The sequence below is a fragment of the Dipodomys spectabilis genome, unplaced genomic scaffold, assembly GCF_019054845.1.
Source record: "Dipodomys spectabilis isolate Male_0828 unplaced genomic scaffold, ASM1905484v1 ptg000310l, whole genome shotgun sequence".
Lineage (NCBI taxonomy): Eukaryota > Metazoa > Chordata > Mammalia > Rodentia > Heteromyidae > Dipodomys > Dipodomys spectabilis.
This window is the reverse complement of record NW_024870987.1, coordinates 228901-249055: the sequence shown is the minus strand read 5'-3', so window position 1 is coordinate 249055 and position 20155 is coordinate 228901.

The following is a 20155-nucleotide window of genomic DNA, read 5'->3' as shown; positions in this document are numbered from 1 at the left end:
AGACCTGAGGCAGAGTTGCTACAACTTGAGTTCAAACCCCAAGTCTGGCAAAAAAATATTAAAAAAATTGAAAAATGATGAATGAAGCACCCTAGCTAAGAATTTTACTGCCAGAGCTGGGATGTGAATTCAGGTCTGGGGAATTCTGTTGCACTGTGGAGGAAGGAGAAGCTCATTATCGTTGAAGACTACAAAGTCAGGCCTGGTCCCAGGGCCTGAATTGAAGCCCCAGCTCAGGCAAAAATCATATGCCCACCTATGTTACACATAGGATCTCTATTCACATACATGTGTGGAATGCATCATGTTTTCAGTGTAGTTGTTCTTTTTATTGTGTGTCTTAGTCAGGGATGGATTTTGTATTTTATTGCATATGATGACAGATATAACTGTGCTGACATGGATGGCAACCTATTCCCGTATTTATAGAGTTTCCTACACCTTCTCCATCCTAGCTGAGACTCAGGACATTCTCCGGACAGGAAAACAGGTGGATCAATGGGCTTCTCACATCAGGATTCATGTTTTGGCAGTGTTGGGATTTGAACTGAGAACCTAGCAGGCCCAATTGGCGAAAGAGTCAAGGTGAGGGCACCGGCATGTGAGTAACTAAGGAGCTAAGTCATAAACAGGCATAAATTCATAATTGAAACATAGGATATGTATTGACATATATTTGTGGATAGCATCTTACGTTCGGTGCAATCCTTCTCCTTATTTTGTGTCTAATACATGGAGGTATTGTGTTTTTTACTGAGTATGGTGAGAGGTATAACTCTGCTGACATGTATGATGACCTGTTCCCATGGTTATAGGGTTGCCTATGCTTTCATTCTCCATCCTAGCTGAGACCCAGGACTTCCATAGGAGAGGAAAACAGGTGTAAAGACTGGCTTCTGACATCAGGATGAATCTTTTGTCAGGCTTGGGATTTGAACTCAGATCTGGGTAACCCCGTTGCACTGTGGGGGAAGGGGAAGCTCATCATCCCTGAAGACTAGAATGTGAGGCCTGGTCCAGGGCCTGATTTGAAGCCCCAGCAGTGGACAAAATATCAAGCTTACCTCTTTTAAACATAGGATCTTTATTTATATACAGGTGTGGTATGCATCTTGCTTTCAATGTAGTTATTTTTTAATTTTGAGTTTTATTCATGGATGTATTTTGTATTTTATTGAGTATGGTGGCATGTATATCTGTGCTGCCATGGATGACAACCTATTCCCATGGCTATGGAATTGCTTATATAGCATTCTCCATCCTTGATGAGGCCCAGGACTTTCACAGGACAGGAAAACAGCTGTAAGGATTAGTTTCTCACATCAGGATGAACCTTTTGGCATTGCTGGGAGTTGAACTCCAGGCCCAGCAGGCCTAACTTTCTAATGGGTCCATATGAGCACACCATCTTTGAGCTATTAAGTATCTAGGCCCTACCCAGGACCTGATATTGAGCTCCGGGGTGGGGTTTGTGCACCATATTCATCCATTCAAAAGCTGAAGCTAGTATGCTAATAAATACCTACTTGTATAGAGAAGATGTGGCAAGCTTTGTTGGAATTCTATCTGCCACGTGACTACCAATTCTTGGATCTTTCCCAATGCCTCGATTTCCTGAATGTAATTATTATTGTCACATTTCGTGAAGTCTTAATGAAAAATAATTGTTGTGCCAGAGGTCTTGCTTATCATTTCCTATGTGAATCATGCATGAACTTCTCAACTCTTTCCTAGGCCTGAATTCAAGCACCAGCCCGAAAAATGTAACATTTATACGCATTTTAAATATGTGATTTATATTTACATCTATATATTCAGTCTGTATCGTGTTTGTTGGAGTGATATATTATTATTGATTGATTGAATTAACCTTTATTTTATGAACTGTGAGTACACCTATATCATTTATTACATTTTTTCCAATCTATTCCGTAACATGTAGCTTTGCACACATATTATGTACACCATACCTGACACCCAGCATTTGCACAGAAATGGAAAACAGGTGTCTCACTTGGAATCTTACTCCGAGATGAAATTTTTGGCAATGCTGGTACCTGAACTGAGGGCCAAGAAGTCCCAATTCATGAATGGGTGAGTGTCAGCATGGCAGCCTCTAGCCCATTCAGCTGCCAAATGGATCCCAGGACCTAGGATGGAGCCACAGGTCTGGCCAAAATAGCAGTACCTTTCTATGCAGATGATGGTATACAGATAAATATATATTTAGATATTTTGATACTGCCAGTGATGTCTATGTAGAATTAAATGACATATACTATGTTCATACAGATTCTCAGGTCTTTAGTGAGGACTCCATTTAATGAATAGTATTCTTTTAATGCATAATAAACTATGAATTAAAATCAATCTGTGTTCTGTGATTATTGGGTCTAAATTTATACTAGACTGATTGATGAACTACTCATCCAACCATGACATTGATCACATTTCTCTGGCGTTCCTATGGACAAACAATAGTTTCTTAGGTTCTCCAGCCCTTTGTAAGTAGCATGACTGGGATTCAAACTCAGGGCCTAGGTGTGCAGGTTGGCCTATGGCTTAGGTGACAGCCTGTCAGCCTTCAGCAATGCCAGATGACCTACAGTTTGCAGCAGTGTTATTTGGACACGGGATGGTCACCATGCAAGGAAGGAAAACCAAGGAACTGCCATCCATAGGTGGTTCCTGGATTTTTTTTTTTTGGTGCTGTTTTCATTTTGTTTTCCTGTCAACCCCCGAGGCCTAGTATCCCAGGATGGTCTGTGGGTCCAGAGGCTGCACCATCCCAGCCTAGGTTGATGTTAGCTGAGGCAGAGTTGCCACGATATGATTTCAAGCCCCGTGCTGGGCAAATAAATATAAAAAATAAATACTTTAAAAATATTAAAAATATCCTGGTGCCAGCTATGGTTCATGCCTGTAACCTTAGCTACTCAGGATGCTGAGATCTGAACATCACGGTTAAAAGCCAGCCAGGTCAGGAAGTCTGTGAGATACTTATCTCCAATAAACCACTAGAAAACCAGAAGTGGTGCTGTGGCTCAAGTATTATAGCACTCGCCTTGAGCTGAAGAGCACAAGGACAGCTCCCAAGGCCAGAGTTCAAGTCCCATGATATATATATATGTACATACATACATACATACATATATATATGTACAAACATACAATACTAATGAAGCTCCCTGGCTTGGAATTCATGTCCTTTTTTTCTGCCAGGCCTGGGAATTGAAATCAGAGTCTGGGTAACTCTAATTCACTGGGGGGATGGGGAAACTCACCCTCTTGGAAGACAAGCAATTCAGGCCTGTTCCCTAGGCCTGAATTCAATCCCCAGCCCTGTTAATGTAATATTCATCCACGTTTGAAATAATGATTAATATCTACATACTTATGTTTATTGCAATTTTCTTTGAGTGTATTTATTTTGTTTTGTATTATTCATTCATTATTTTATTGACTATTATTAGACTTATAACATGTATTAAATTGATTACATCTTATGAGAAATATACAGATTTGCATATGTATTATATATCTTACTTCAGACCCAAGACATTCATTGAAATTTTATAGTAGATCATCCCATGCTTAGAAAAACAGAAAGAATACATCAATCAAATTAATTTATCCCTAGGCACCCCAGTGGCTCACATCTCTAATCCCAGCTACTCAGGAGGTGAGAACTGGAAGATGAAGTTTCAAAGCCAATCCAGGCAGCAAAGCCTGAGAGATATCATCTCCAATTAACTAGCAAAAAGCCCATCTACAGGTATGGCTGAAGTGGTAGAAAATTAGCTACGAACAACCAAGCCAAGAAAGAGCAAGCTGAGTTCAAGTGCGGGGAGAGAGGGGTAGGGGGATAAAGGGGAGGGAAATCCTCCAAAAACAGAGAACAAAAAAACAGTACACAAATCCCACTTAATTTATGGTACCAACAAACTGAAAGAAAATCAATCTTGTGCATTTGTATAATTTTACATGAGCCCATATGTTCTTAGGTACACTTCAAAGCTATGTTTTTAATAATATGTGTATATATAAATTAATCATGTATATATATAAATAAACTAAGAAACCAGCCAATGAAAAAATACTTCTAAATTAGTGCCTTAACCATGGCATTATAAATTATTTGTACAAAAAGTATGTTCAAAGTTTCTTTCTTTAGAATCAATCTTAAAATGATTGTTCATGTATCAGGCATCAGTGGCTCACACCTATAATCCTAGTTACTCAGGAGGCTGAGAGCTGAGGATGGCAGTTCAAGGCAAGCCCCGGGAGATTCTTACATCCAATAAACCAGTAGAAAACCGGAAGTGGCAATGTGGCTCAAGCTGTAGAGTGCTTGCAAAGAGCTGAAGAGCACAGGGATAATGCCCAATCCCTGAGTTCAAGCCCCACCACCGACAAAAAAAAAAAAAAAGGAAAGAAGTTTATTCCTACAAAATCCTAACATTCTGAGCCTTAGGAAACTTTTCTTCCTGGGTCTTATGCTCTTTAGGCAACTATTCCACTACTGAGCTACATCTTAGTACCAATGTTTTTGTTTTTCATTTTAGAATCCATTTATTCCCAAAATGCTTACAAGTAACTACTGTCCTCACAGAAGTGAGTGTTTATTCAGAAACTCAACCTTTGGTGGTATGAGGACTCCCCTAGTCTATTTCGTGGTAGGCACTGAGGAAAACTCACAGGACACAATTGCAAACATTTCATAATTATAAAAATAACTCTAAATAGAAATAACATCAACTGCCAGGCACGGGTAGCTTATGCCTATAATCATAGCTACTCAGCAGGTTGAGATTTGAGGAAGGCGACTCAAGGCTAGCCAGCGAGGAAAGCCTGTGACACTCTTATCTCCAATAAACCTCTAGAAAACTGGAAGTGGTGCTGTGGCTCAAGTACTTGAGCATTTGCCTTGAGCACAGGGACAGCAACCAAGCCCCACAATCGACAAATTTAAAAAAAATAGAAAAAATAAGAAATAACATCAACTGTCCCAAACTTCAAGGGAGAAATGATATCCTCATTTTCATTCTCACTCTTCATGGCAGATGGTCAAAACCACCAATGTGCTATGCTGAAGTGTAAAAGTTAAACACGTTTTTTGAAAAAAAAAATCTCATCTTATAAAATCAAAATGTTTCAAATAAAGTCAAAGTGAACTTTAAAAAAATATTAAAAATGCTAATGAAACTCCTTGGCTTGGAATGTGTGCTTTTTATCTGCAAGGGCTGGGATTTGAACTTAGGGACAGGGTAACTATGTTGCACTGTGGGGGAAGGGGAAGCTCACGATACTTGAAGACCAGAAATTCAGGCCTGTTCCCTAGGCCTGAATTCATGCCCCAGTCATACTCCTTATATATATTTTAAAGATAGGATTGAACTTCCATATACATGTTCAGTCTATATCATGTTTGGTGTGGTTATTCATTGTATTTGTTGTTTTATTCATTTATTTACCGTTTATTTTACCGACTATGAGAACACCTAAACATATGTGACATTGTTTACATACTATCAAATTGCATCTAGATTTGTAAACTTGTTCTCCATCATGCCTGACACCCAGCATTCTCCCAGAAAAGGAAAACAGGTGTCACACTTGGCTTCTTACTCGAGGATGAAATTCTTGGCAGGCACTGAGATCAAGCCCTAGAGGTGGCCAAAATAGCCATACATGGATAGGCAGGTGGTACTATGCCAATAAATGTGTATTAGTAGAGAGTGCCAAAGCCGTGTATCTAGTATTCAATGATATCTACTATGTTCCTACGAAGACTTAGACATTTAGACAGCCAAGATATTATGGAGAAAGAACATAAAACCATCCAAGAAAAGTCCAAGAAATATGATAGATCTTTTCAACAGTTGGAAGACACCATCAGAAGGCTTAATCAGAGGATAATATGTGTAGAGGAACACCTAGAAACAGAAGTTAATGGTCTAGGAAATTTGTTTAACAGGATCCTAGCAGAGAACTTCCCAAACATGCAAAAAGATAAGCCTATTCAGATACAAGAAGCTTTTAGAACTCCAAATAGACAAGACCAGAACAGGACAACACAGCATCACATTATAATCTTCACAGGATCAAATCAGACCAAGGAAAAGAACCATAAAGCTGTCAATGAGAAAAGATCAATCACCTATAAAGGGATACCAGTTAGGATGACCTCAGATTTCTCAGCAGTGACAATCAAAGCAAGAAGAGCCTGGAATGATGTATGCCATACCGTAAAGACAAATAACAATCAACCAAGAAAACTGTACTAAGCTAAACTCTCCTTCATAAACGAAGGTCAAATAAAAACCTTCCATAGCAAAGAAAAAATGAAACAATATATCTGACAAAACCAGCCCTACAAAAGATTCTTAAAGATTTCCTACATATAGAAAACCAACAAGACCACAAAAAGGCCAAGAAACCACAGCCAAACTGAGAATCCAAGAACCTTAGAAAGAATCCAGTTGCCACAACCCCAAAGAAGGTGGATAAAATGGCAGAAACTCCCAAATACTTCTCAGTTCTATCTCTCAACATTAACGGACTTAACTCTCCAATTAAGAGACAGACTGACTAGTTGGATTAAAAAGCAAGAACCTTCTATCTGCTGCCTTCAGGAGTCACATCTTGCCCATAAAAACAAACACATTTTCAATGTTAAAGGCTGGACCAAATTCTACCAAGCAAACGGCCCCCATAAACAAGCATGAGTTGGAATCCTAATATCAGATAAAATAGAATTCAATTTAAAATAAGTGAGAAGAGTTAAAGAAGGTTGCTACATACTAATTAATGTATCTCTCCTTCAGGAGGATATTACAATTCTAAATATCTATTCACCAAATGGAGCACCCAAATTTATCCAAGAAACCCAACTTTCTCTCAAATCCCACATAGATCCAAAGACATTAATTGTTGGGTACTTTAACACACCACTATCCCCACTAGATAGATCAACTTGGCAAAAACTCAACAAAGAGCGTGCATATCTAAACAACTGCATAGATCAACTAGATTTAACAGACATCTTCCGAAGATTTGACCCAGCAGCATCAGAATACACGTTTTTCTCAGCAGCATATGGTACATTTTCCAAAATAGACCACATTTTAGGCCACAAAGCAAACTTGTCCAAATTCAGAAACACTGAAGTTATACCTTGCATTCTTTCAGACCACAAGGGATTAAAAGTAGGACTCCACACCAAAAGCCACTAAAGAAAGTCCTGTAACACATGGAGGCTGAACAACACTCTGCTGAATCATGAGTGGGTCATGGAAGATATTAGAAATGAAATTCAAATATTCATGATATTCAAAAAAATGAGCACACAAATTACCAACCCCTCTGGGATACAGCAAAGGTAGTACTCAGAGGCAAGTTTATAGCTCTGAGTTCCTATATCAACATATTGGAGAGATCTGAAACCAACAATTTAATGAGACATCTGAGCCTCCTTCAGAAAGAGCAGCAGAATAAACGCCAGCCCAATGGACAGAGAAATTAAATCAGAATTGAATGAATTAGAATCCAAAAGAGCCATATAAAGAATCAATGAAACAAAGAGTTGGTTCTGCGAAAAAATTAACAAAATTGACAGACCCTTAGCAAATCTTATGAGAAAAAGAAAAGAACATACCCAAATAAATGAACTCAGAGATGAGAATGGAAACATCACCAGAGAAACCACCAAGATTCAGAACATTATAAGGAAATACATCTCAAAACTTTATGCTAATAAGTTTGATAACTTGGCAGAAATGGACCATTTCCTGGCAAATACTGACATGCCAAAACTAAGCCAAGGTGAGTTAAATCACCTTAACAGGCCCATAACAATCACTGAAATATAAACAGTAATAAGAGATCTCTCATCTAAGAAAAGCCCAGGTCCAGATGGTTTCACAGCGGAATTCTACAAGGTCTTCAAAGCAGAGCTCACATTAATACCCCTCCAAATCTTCAATGAAATTGAAAGAGGAAGTTCACTACGGAACTCATTCTATGAAGCTATCATAGCCCTCATCAAAAACCAGGCAGGGTCTTATCAAAGAAAGAGAACCATAGACCCATTTCTAGGATGAACATTCATGAAAAACTTCTCAACAAAATTTTGGCCAATCGACTTCAACAATTCATCCAAAAAATCATACACCACGATCAAACAGGATTCATTTCAGGGAGGCAAAGCTGGTTCAATATACGCAAATCAATTAGTATAATTCATCACATCAATAGGAGCAGGGATAAGAAACACATGGTTATATCAATAGATGCAGAAAAAGCATTTGACAAGTTCCAACACCCCTTTATGATGAAGGTTCTGGAAAAATTAGGAATCCATGGAACATTCCTCAATACTATAAAGGCTGTATATGACAAACCTACAGCCAGCATTACAGTTAATGGTGAAAAACTAAAGCTATTTCCTCTTACCTCAGGAACTAGACAAGGATGTCCACTCTCTCCACTTCTCTTCAATCTAGTATTAGAATGCCTAGCTACAAATAAGACTAGATGCAATTATAAAGGGGATCCAAATAGGGAAAGAAGAAGTAAAACTCTCCTTCTTTGCAGATGACATGATCTTGTGTTTAAAGAATCCCACAGACCCCACTCCCAAATTACTCAAGCTGTTTCAAAACTTTGGCAAAGTAGCAGGGTATAAAATTAACCCTCAAAAATCAATGGCTTTTCTGTATGCCAACAAAGGAATAGTGAGGCTGAAATTAAGAAAGCAACTCCATTCGTAATAGCCCCACAAAAAAAAAAAAATACCGAAGAATTAACTTAACCAAAGAATTGAAGGACATCTATGAAGAAAACTTTGAAAACGTGAAAAAGGAAATCAAAACAGAACTTAGAAAGTGGAAAAAATTCCCATGCTTCTGGATTTGAAAGATCAAGATCGGGAAAATGGCCATACTTCCGAAGGATATCTCCAAATTCAATGCAATACCAATCAATATTCCAACCTCATTCTTCAAGGATTTAGAAGAGGCAATCCAAAAATACATATGGTACATTAAAAGACCCCGAATAGCAAAAACAATCCTCAACATAAAGAACAGGGCTGGAAGAATATCAATACCAAATTTCAAACTCTACTACAAAGCCATAGTAATCAAAACAGCATTGTACCTGCATAAGAACAGACCTCAGGTCCAATGGAACAGAATTGAAAACCCAGAAATGAACACACAGACCTATAGCCAACTAATCTTCGATAACGGAGCTCAAGAAATAGAATGGAAGGAAGACACCTTCTTCAGTAAATGGTGCTGGCTAAATTGGTTAACTAATTGTAGAAAATGAAAGCTAGATTCTTATATATCATTCTGCACCAGAATCAACTCCAAATGGATCAAAGACCTCAGAGTCAAAGCAGACAATCTGAAAACTTTAAAAGTTGGTATAGGAGAAATCCTAGGTCTCCTTGGCACAGGCCGAAATTTTCTTAATAGAGACCTAGAAACACAACAAGTCAAAGAAAGGTTTAACAAATGGGATTGCACAAAATTGCAGAGCTTCTGCATGGCCAAGCGCATAGCGAGCAAGATCAAAAGAAAGCCCACAGATTGGGAGAAGATCTTCACTAGCCATACAACTGACAAGGGTTTCATATCTAAAATATACCTGGAACTCAAAAAATTAAATCCCCACATAACAAATCTCCAAAGAAACAGTTGACCAATAAATAAGTGGGCTAAAAACTTACAGAGAATCTTCTCTGAAGAGGAAAGAAGGATTGCCAATAGACACATGAAGAAATGCTCAACCTCTCTAGCCATAAAAGAAATGCAAATCAAACCATAGAGATATAACCTCACACCAGTTAGAATGGCAATAATCAAGAACTCTAATAACAACAGATGCTTGAGGGGATGCAGAGAGAAGTGAACATTACTACATTGTTGGTGGGAGTGTAAACTTGTTCAACCACTTTGGAAAGCAATATGGAGGTTCCTCTATTTCCCAGCAATCCCACTTTTGGGCATTTACCCAAATGATCACAAACAAGACCACACTAAAGCTACCAGCATGACTATGTTAATTATTGCAGCATTATTTACCATAAGGAAGATATGGAACCAACCCTGATGCCTCTCAGTAGATGAATGGATCAAGAAAATGTGGTATATATACACAATGGAATTCTATGCCTCTATGAAAAATAATGACATTGCTCCATTTGTTAGGAAATGAAAAGGCTTGGAAAAAAATATATTAAGTATATTTGTTAGATTGGTAGTTAAACAAATGATATTATTGTTAATATTAATTTTAATGCAATTTCAGGGAACTCTCCTGTCTCTGACCTCCTAACACTTGTATTTTGGGATTTGTCCCTGAAATCTAGGATTCAGCAGGACTCAAAATAAGCCAAGGTCTTGCCCATGTAGTTGTAACTCCTTTGTGTAATATTCTCACAATTAAAAAATAAGCCAAGGGTATTTGAATTCTACTATTAAGTTTTAATGATAGATCTCTACTGATCTTTCTCTTAAGTGTGTTGGAGAAACCAAACCTGAAATTAACTTGGACTTTTGTGGTGGATGTAAATGTCTTAACTACCATTTCTGGTAGTTGGTACCATTAAATTTCAGTTAGCCATCACAGGTTCAAGCTTGTAATACTAGCTACTCAGGAGGCTGAGATCTGAGGATCGTTATTCAAAGCCAGCTCGGATAGGAAAATCCATGGGACTCTTACTCTAATTGACAGCCAAAAAGACTAGAGGTGGAGATGTGTCTCAAGTGGTAGAGTGCTAGCCTTGAGGGACAAAGCCCAGGTTCTGAGTTCAAGCCTAGATACTGACCATCAATTAACAAACTCAGAGTTTCCACTATGAGTGCTATATTCTTTTAGAGACTGAAGTATTTTTTTTTCACATAGTCTTTCAAACATCAGCATCTCTAATGGTGAATCATTCTAGATCCTTCTTTTCCACTTGAATAATTGTTATTCTCCAGGTGTAGAGTGGCCAAGAGGCTTGCAGATCAAGAGCTCGGACATTAAATTGGCTAAAAAGAGATCAAATTAAAATTTATTCTTTGGTTGCAAATACCACATTTTTGGTATGTGTTTGCTAGCCCTGGCACTTGAACTGAAGGCCTGGGTGCTGTTCCTGAGCTTTTGTGTCCAAGATTATTGCTCTACCACTTGAACCACAACTCTACTTCAGGCTTATTAGGGGTTATTGGAGATAAAATTCTCACAGACATTCTGGACCTGAGTGGCTTCAAACTAGAATGCTGAGTAGCCAGGATTACAGGTATATGCCACCAGCATCTGGATCAAATACCACCTATAACGTTAAAAGTCAAGGATATCTGTTAACATCTATCTCTGACAGATGTACAATGTTTTACTCCTCACTGAATGAATGTTCCTTTGAACAGTATTACATCAAATGGAGTGGACTCAAGTTAGGTCTTGAACACCAACAATCTGGTTTGGTGGAAGTGGCCTTATTTTTCTACACCTATTTGGCCATTGGTGTGGATTGTAGAAAAAAAGACAATTTCGTAAAAACAAATTCAAAGAGTCTGAGACACTTACACAAGTTCTGGACATCACTTCCTCATGGGCTGTTGTTGTGCAGGCCTAATATTTGATCTGAAGAGAAACTTGGAATTACAAAAGTTAAAACCCAAAGTCTAGTAACCTCTAAAACGCCTGTGTAACTCCTTGGTCCTCATACCTGATACTAGCTATTGCAGACTTCTCCCTTAGTGAACAATAAGTTACCAACTTCATTCCTGGTTCCAGCACAGACTTGGCTCAGGTCTGTGAACCTGTGTAGACGTTTGAATCTTCATAGTGTGAATGGAAATTTGGCCTCCTACTAAGATAGCAGTTTGAGGGACTTGGATAGCTGTGGGCAAGTCTCTTTTTAATAGGCTGTTTTTTGTACACATTTGGTTTAGATGTAGGGATGCATAACTAACTAGTCGTAGTGGTCACCTCAGGGTAGAGCAAGAGAGACAGAGTAGAGGGACAGTGATCAAGCTCACACCATCTGCCATTTTATGCTGCTTTAATTGACATGTTCTTCATGTATTTTAGTAATTCAAGAATAAAAATTAACATTGCATATAGATTTTTTAATTGCTTCTTTGTTTCTGACAAAAATTAAAAGTAAAAATGAATTTAACTAGAAAGGCAGTATGATAAGAGCAGGGAAAAGGAATGGAACAATGATCATGGGAAGCTCCTAAAGACCAACCTGGAGGTTTTATTTACCAACATTGGGGAATAAAATGAAACTATGTAACAAGACAGGCCTGCCTGCTTTTTCTCAGCAACAAGGCAGCCCTGTCTGCTTTCCTTAGCAACACAACAGCCCTGCCTGTGTTCCCTCATTTATGCCAGAGTCAAAGGGGTCAATAGACCATGACTAAGGGAGGAAATTAAAGCTGTCATTTAAAGATCAAAAAGAACAATCCGTGGATATGTCCGGAAACCTATAAAGCATCTGAATCCTTAAACACATAGGAATTTCAGCGAGAAAGCCAAGATGTGCTCTGAGGTCTGTAGATTCCCTTACTCAGAGAACACACAGACCTCCCAATGACAGAATCATCCCTGCCAACAATAGAAACTTCCTAGTGAGGCTCAGGGAATAAAAGGCACATTAAACTTTTCTCACTGCCAGAAACCAGCACACACTCAGAGGGCACCAGGACAATACAGGAGGGAGGGCTCAGCCCTATTGCAAATAATGGATGAAGCTCAGAGGCCCACACCTAATGTCATGATGTACTCAGACCTCCTAAAGGTCCAACAGCTTCCAGATGGTGTCTGCAGCCCTTCAAAAAGATCAATCTGTGATGCCCAGCTCTAAAGCCCACCCTGTGTTTAGGAGCCCCCTGAGCTCAGCTTCTGCTCCTGAACCTGCCCATGTATTCTGTAAAGAGCCCAGAGAAACCCTTGGCATTTGTTGTGCCCCAGAAGTCAGGCCACAGTGAGGCTTCTGCATCCCCCACCCTTGCTCCAAGCATAGCCACCAACAAGGGAACACCCCCAGGTTCCACCGAAGACCTCTTATTTGTAATAAAAAGAGACTGTGCTTGTGCTGACACAGTCACCAGTCAGCAGTCCAGGCAAAGGGGCATCTGCTAAGGCCACCCCAAGTAGCTGTGGAGCTCTGACATCAAGACAGAGGCAGGCAGGTGCACCCATACAGGCTCCCCTTCCAAGTGCAGGCCTGCCTGGTGGCCTTTGAAGCAGAATATGACACTGCAAAATTTCACAGCACACTAGAGGAACCAGACAAGCAATGGCCCTGTGCTCAGAGACCTAACCAACGCAGGAAATGAGAGAGAGAGAGAGAGAGAGAGAGAGGCTATCTGAGCTTAATAGCTATTTCAATATCCTTGGTGAGTAATGCATATTTTTATCAAGAAATAAAGAGGAAAACTTCAAACTCTAACTCTGATGGAGTAGCTAGGATCAATCTAAACTTCCTACCATAAACAATCACAAAAGTGGAAGCTATGTAAAACTATATATGTATATAAATGTATATATAATATAAACATGTAGGCATATATATGTATATTCACATATACAATGTGAATATATAATGTACTATATATATATGTATATATATATATATATATATATATATGTATACAGAGGGAAAAATAGAAATACATACTATTTGAAGAAATAAAAACCAATACCTTCCCAATTGTGATTGAAAGCATGAACCCTTCCATGCAGGAATGTATCAGCTCAAAAAAGTCAATTAACATAATTACACAGGTCCACATTAAGACACATTCTAATTAAACAAAAACAGCAAACCCCCCAAAGCACAAAGACACAACTCATCACACACAAGTAATCTTCAATGATATTAAGACAAATTTCTCATCAGAAACTAGATTCACTATTAGACATCAAGGGCAACAAATTTAAAGTGTTAAAAGGACATATCTAAAACCCACCTTTCTAACAAATATACTTGCTCCAAATGTAAGAGATGAGCTAAGAACCTACCGATGGCTCAGGCCTATAATCCTAACTACTCAGGAAGGTGAATTGTGAGGGTGGTGTCTCAAAGCCACCCTGGAACTTGTCCCCTCAGGAGGAAGTTGTAGGACACAGCTCTCCTTGAGAAGGACAGAGGCCTTTGTGCAGTGCTACTGCTGGAAAAAGACATTGGATAAGGTGGCCATGAAGAATGGAGGCTATTAGCTAGTGTCTCCAGAGAAGCAATTTATAAGATTCAGTAGTCCTCTAGAAAATCAGAGGATTTTGACCACTGTCCTAGTGGTTTCAGAAATGCCACGAGAATGACCAGAGCAACCTCAATCCACATGGATTCCTTAGCAACAGTCTTTGAGGTCTAAGAGCTAAAGCGTCAATGCTGGCAGGCTGTGATTGGTCCGATATTTCTCTGACCTCACTGGCCCAGACTATGATTGGTCCATTTCTTCTATGACATCACTATGCCTGGTTGTGATTTCTCCATTGTGTGAGGTCATGAAGGATATATAGGAAACCACTGTGCTCCAACCTATGTCAGTTAACAGAACTTGGAGCTCTTGCTTGATGACCCGCTGGACTGAATCAAAGTTAAATGATTTTTTTGGTAGTGGGGACGGGCTGTTATTTGCATTTTGGTATTTCTTTTTACTCTTTCTGGGTCTTCCTTTATTTAATTTAATTTATTTAGATAGACTTGCTACCTGCCATTGTAGCAGAAGGATGGAAGTACAGAAAGAATCAATTTCAAGCTCCTTGAAGGAGGAGATCATCAAACAATACCAGAAGAAAGAGCTCTTCGACACCGGTACCTACGGAAAAGTGAAGCTGGCCCATTTCCTCCTCACAGACAAGGTTGTGGCATTTAAAATACTCTGGAAGTGAGAGTCCTCATCATTGGATAAAGAATGAGATGGACATTTTTAAGAATATATGGCACAAACACATCATCAGGTTGTACCAGGTAATGGAGAAGGAAGAGTATGTGTATCTCATAATGGAACTGGCCACTAGGGGATACCTCCTGGGGTGGATCTGAAAATTCTGCCGCCTATATGAGGATGAAGCCAGGAGGCTTGTCACACATGTTGTAAGTGCTGTTCACTACTTACACCAAACAAAATTATACACGAAGACCTTAAGTCCAACAATATCCTTTTGGACACCAAAGACAGTATCAAGGTCAGTGGATTTGGTCTGAGCATCTGGCTCACCCTGGGGCATTTGCTAATGAATGTATATGGTACAGTGCTATTCCATCCCTCTGAAATGTTCTTGGAAGAAATGATGGCCTGGTGCAGGTGTCTCACACCTGTAATTCTAGCTATTCAGGAGACCGAGATCTGAGGATCAGGGATCAAAGCTCTACCCACTGAGCAGACTCGAACTTATACCAAAGACTAATTTGTGTAGGAAACGGCAGAGGATAGAGGTGGCTAGCAAAATAGCTACCATACTTCTCAGAACAAGCTGCTGAATGTGGGCCCAGATGAATTGGTTTATAAAATGTGAGGTGTGCATAAATTATGACTCATCCACAAAAGGCTGCAATTAATATATGCCTGTCATGGATGGACACAAAATTATTTATGTGAAATATATTGACTAAAAAATTTCATAAGGGAAAAAGGGAAGATTAAAGGTTTCTGGGGCTGGGGGACGGTGGTTCACACCTGTAATCCTAACTACTCAGGAGGCTGAGATCTGAGGATCACAGTTGAAAGCCAGCCCGGGCAGGAAAGTATGTGAGACTATTATCTCCAATAAAACACTAGAAAACCAGAAGTGGCGCTGTAGCTCAAGCGGTAGAGAACTTGCCTTGAGCTGAAGAGCACAGAGACAGTGCCCAACCCAGAGGTCAAGCCCCATGACCGACCAAAAACAAAACAAAACAAAAGTTGCTGGTACAGGTCATTGTGTGGATTCCATCAGTATTGAAAAGAAAGTTCACAAGCAGAGGTAATGGCTAAAAAGTAGTGTGGATATGGGCTGGGAAGATGGCTCAGTGGTAGAGCACTTGCCTTGCATGACTGAGGCCCTGGGTTCGATTCATCAGCACCACATAAACAAAAAGAAAAAAGCCGGAAGTGGCGCTATGGCTCATGTGGTAGAGTGCTAGCCTTGAGCTGAAGAGCTGAGGAACAGCGCTCAGGCCCAGAGTTCAGGCCCCACAACCGGACCCAAAAATAACAACAACAAAAAAAGTAGTGTGAGTATAATTAATGTCACTGAATTTTATACCCAGCAAGCATGAGGCCCTGTGTTCAAACCCCTGAACTTCCAAAAAAATGCTAAATCTTCCCTCTGTTACCTTCCTTAAGTAGTAGGTGCTCTTCTACTGTTATGATTGTATTGCTCAGAGCTTCTCTGGTGGATGTCTATTCACGCTTTTACACATAAAATCCATTATTTGAATATTGATGTTGACTTTTAAAGTGTAATTTGTGTATTAAAATAAGGGCAAAGCCTGTATTTCTAACTCAAGAGGCTAAAGCAGGAAGATGCCTATTCAGTCAAGGCTGCATAGAGAGGTCCTTCCTAAATCCCCATGCTAGTGCTGAAACTGGAGGGACAATTGTTTGTAAGTAATTACAAGTGAGAGATAAGTTTCTGATCATATTAGGTGTTGGTCATGTCAGTTTGGATTTAATATTTACATGAATTTTAAAATTTTTCCTTTTCCCCTTACTCTCAGTATGTCATTTTGAAACTTTGTAGTACATTTTTGTTTGCTGCACTTAAAAAAAAAAACAGTTTTCCTTTGTATCATATTAAATATGATTTTTTCTGTATTACAATTTATTATTTATTTTTGACATTTTTTGTTTTTTTCTCCATTTAGGGACTGACCACTGTCTCAGATTTTGCTCAGTTCTGTCAATTGAGCCACAGCTCAACTTCCAGCTTCTTTCTTTTTGAAGAGTCTCATTAGAACCCCAGTACTACTAAGGAGGCTGAAATCTGAGGATCTTGGTTGGAAGCCAGTCTGAGCAGCAAAGCATGAGGGTTTTTATTATTATTTTGCCATTGGTTATGGGCCTGAAAACTAGGCTTTGGCGCTGTCCATCAGCATTCCAGCTTAAGGTTAGTGCTCTATCAACTGAGCTGCAGCAACATTTTTGGCTTTTCCTGCTTATGTGGTTCTGAGGAATCAAACCTAGGTCCTCATGTATTCAAGGCTAGCACCCTACCACTGAGCCAACTTCCCAGATGAAGTCTGAGATTCTTATCTCCAATTAATCATCAAAAAGCTGGGGGTTGTAGTACTCTAGACGTGAGTAAAACAGGGCAAGTTCAACCTCTAGTACTGGTAATTACATACACAAATCTCATGGACTTTCTTGGTAGTGCTAGCTTTGAACTGTGCCCAGGGTAGCTAGAATCTACAGGCATGAGCAACCAGCCTCTGACATTTTAATATATTTACTCAGCTCTTTTTTGACTTCAACCCCAATGCTTTTTAATTGCGGTCAGTAGACCTGATCTCTAGGCCTCATTGCTGTTTCTTACCTATTTTTAAGGAGGGTGGAGTTGAACCCTCGGCCTGAATGCTGTCTTTGAGCTCTTCAGCTTAAGGTGAATGCTCTACCATTTCAGCCACAGAGCCACTTCAGGTTTTCTGGTGGTTAATTGGAGATAAGTACTCATTACCTTTCCTTCGCAGGTTGGTTTTGAACCAAGATTTTCATATATCAAACCCCTGAATATCTAGGTTTACAGGCTAGAGTCTCAGCGCCCTTATGTTTATTAGTTTTTTCACTCAAGGATTATGTTTCACAACTCAAACATAGCTCCACTCCTAACTTTTTGCTGGCTGATTGAACATAAGATTTTAATGTACTTTTCTGGATAGTCTGGCTTCAAACCATGATTCTCAGATTTCAGCTTCCTGAAGTGCTCTGATTATACACATGATTATAAACAAATGGATTGTTCATTTAAAAACGTTAATATGTCATTTTTTCCAATTTTTGTTTTTAAAAATTTCCTTGCTTGTTATTTTTGTTTATGTGCTAGTCCTGGGGCTACAAATCAGGACCTGGATACAATACCAGAGCTTTTTCTTCAAGACTAGTGGCTTACCACATGAGCCAAAATATAACTTGTGGCTGCACTTGTTTTGTCTTGGTGCTTGAAATAAGGCCCTGAGTGCTGTCCTAGAAAGTGATTGCCCAGTTTTCCACTTGAGTCACAGCTCAACTCCAGTTTTGTTTTTTTTTTTAATTCTTGGTAGCTAATAGGAGATAAGAGTCTTATGCAAAGCCCAGCATTGATCAGTTTTCTGAAATCTGAGGATCATGGCTCAAAACCAACCAAGGCAGGAAAGTCCATGAGAATCCTAGCTCCCATTAATCAATGAAAAGTTGGGAGTGGTGGAGCTCTATCCTTGAACAAAACAACACAAGTTCAAGCCATAGGACAGCACACTGATGCACACACAGAGAAAGCCCCATGGACTTTCTTGCATGGGCTAGCTTTGAACTATGATCCTCAGATTTCAGCCTCTCTTCATCTTTTCTTCTTTGAAAATTTTATTGGTCCTGTGGTTTGATCTCTAACCCTAGGGCCTATATCTTACCTTTTACACTCAAGGCTGATGCTTTTACAACCTCAGCCACAGCTCAAGGTTTTGTGCTGTGTAGATGAAGATGAGTCTCAAGCACATTCCTGCCCAGGCTGATTTGACATTGCAATCCTCAGAAGTCAGGCTCTTGTATAGTAAGGATTACACATACCCAGCAACATTTGGGTCATTTAAAAAGTTTAATATGTGCTTGATTCCACCTTTTCTTATTTTCTTCATTTTTGCTTGTCCTAGGAGTAGAAATTGAAGCTCAGATGCTGTCTCAGTACATATATGGGACTAACCATAACATTTGGCTTTTGGGAGGAAGTTAACTGGAGAAAAGAGACTCATAGAGGTAGGTCAGATTCGGGAAGCTGAAAATTGAGGAAAGTCCTTACCACTCTTTTCTCCAATTAATCACTAAAAATCTGAAAGTAAGTAGGTCATTGAAGAAAACAGTGCAAGTTCAAACACAAGGATTGGCACAGAGAGAGAGACAGAGAGAGATAGAGAGACAAAGAGATACAGAGAGAGAGAGAGAGAGAGATCTTATGAACTCATATAACTGAGCTGAGCTTTAAACAGTATCCTCAAATTTCAGCCTGAGTAGCTAGAATCACAGATATAAGCCACCAATGATTGGTGGTATTGCCTCTTTCTTCTCTTCTTCTACCCTTCTTTTCATTTATTTATTTTTGTGTTTGTTGGTCCTGGAGCTTGAACTCATGCAAGGCCTGGCCTGATACACGAGGCTGAAATTTGCCCATCATAGTTTGAAAGCAGCCTGAGCAAGAAAGTCCATGAAACTCTTATTTCCATTCAATCAAAAAAAAATCCTATCTCCAGTGTGGCTACTACACACAAAACAGTCTCCTGGAATTTCTTTTTTTTTCCCTTTTATTGTGAAAATACTGTAGAGAGGGGTTACAATTACATGGGCAAGGTAATGAGTATATTTCTTATCAAGAATTGTAGCCTCCTCCTTTGTTTCCTCTTCCCATCACTTCCCATCATCCCCCTACCCCCCCACCCAATCGTCCCCTCTCCCCCTCCCCCCCCCCCCCGCACCAAAGTTGTAAAGTTCGTTTTCAACATAACGACTTGTACATCTCATTGTTGCAATGGGTCCAAGTGTATCCCTGTTTAAACGATTTGTTTTTCCCCTTCCCCTTCACAAATTATACCAACATCAAATACAGTGAAAGCAGGGGTTATACTGTGGGGGAGGGACATATAAAGCAACAAAGAAATAATCTTATAAATGTGTTAGAAACAATCGCATGAAAGAAAAAAAAACATTTGAATACATATTTAAGGGTTCATTTCCCTAACATCACCTTATCTGACCTTTTCTGCTTGACTCAGTACACAATGGAATTCTATGCCTCCATCAGAAAGAATGACATTGCCCCATTTGTTAGGAAATGGAAAGACTTGGAAAAAATTATATTCAGTGAAGTAAGCCAGGCCCAAAGAAACATAGGTCCCATGGTTTCCTGGAATTTCTTGACTGGGTTTGCCTTTACACTGGATTTTATATTTCAACCTTCTGCTTTTCTAGAATTACAGACATGA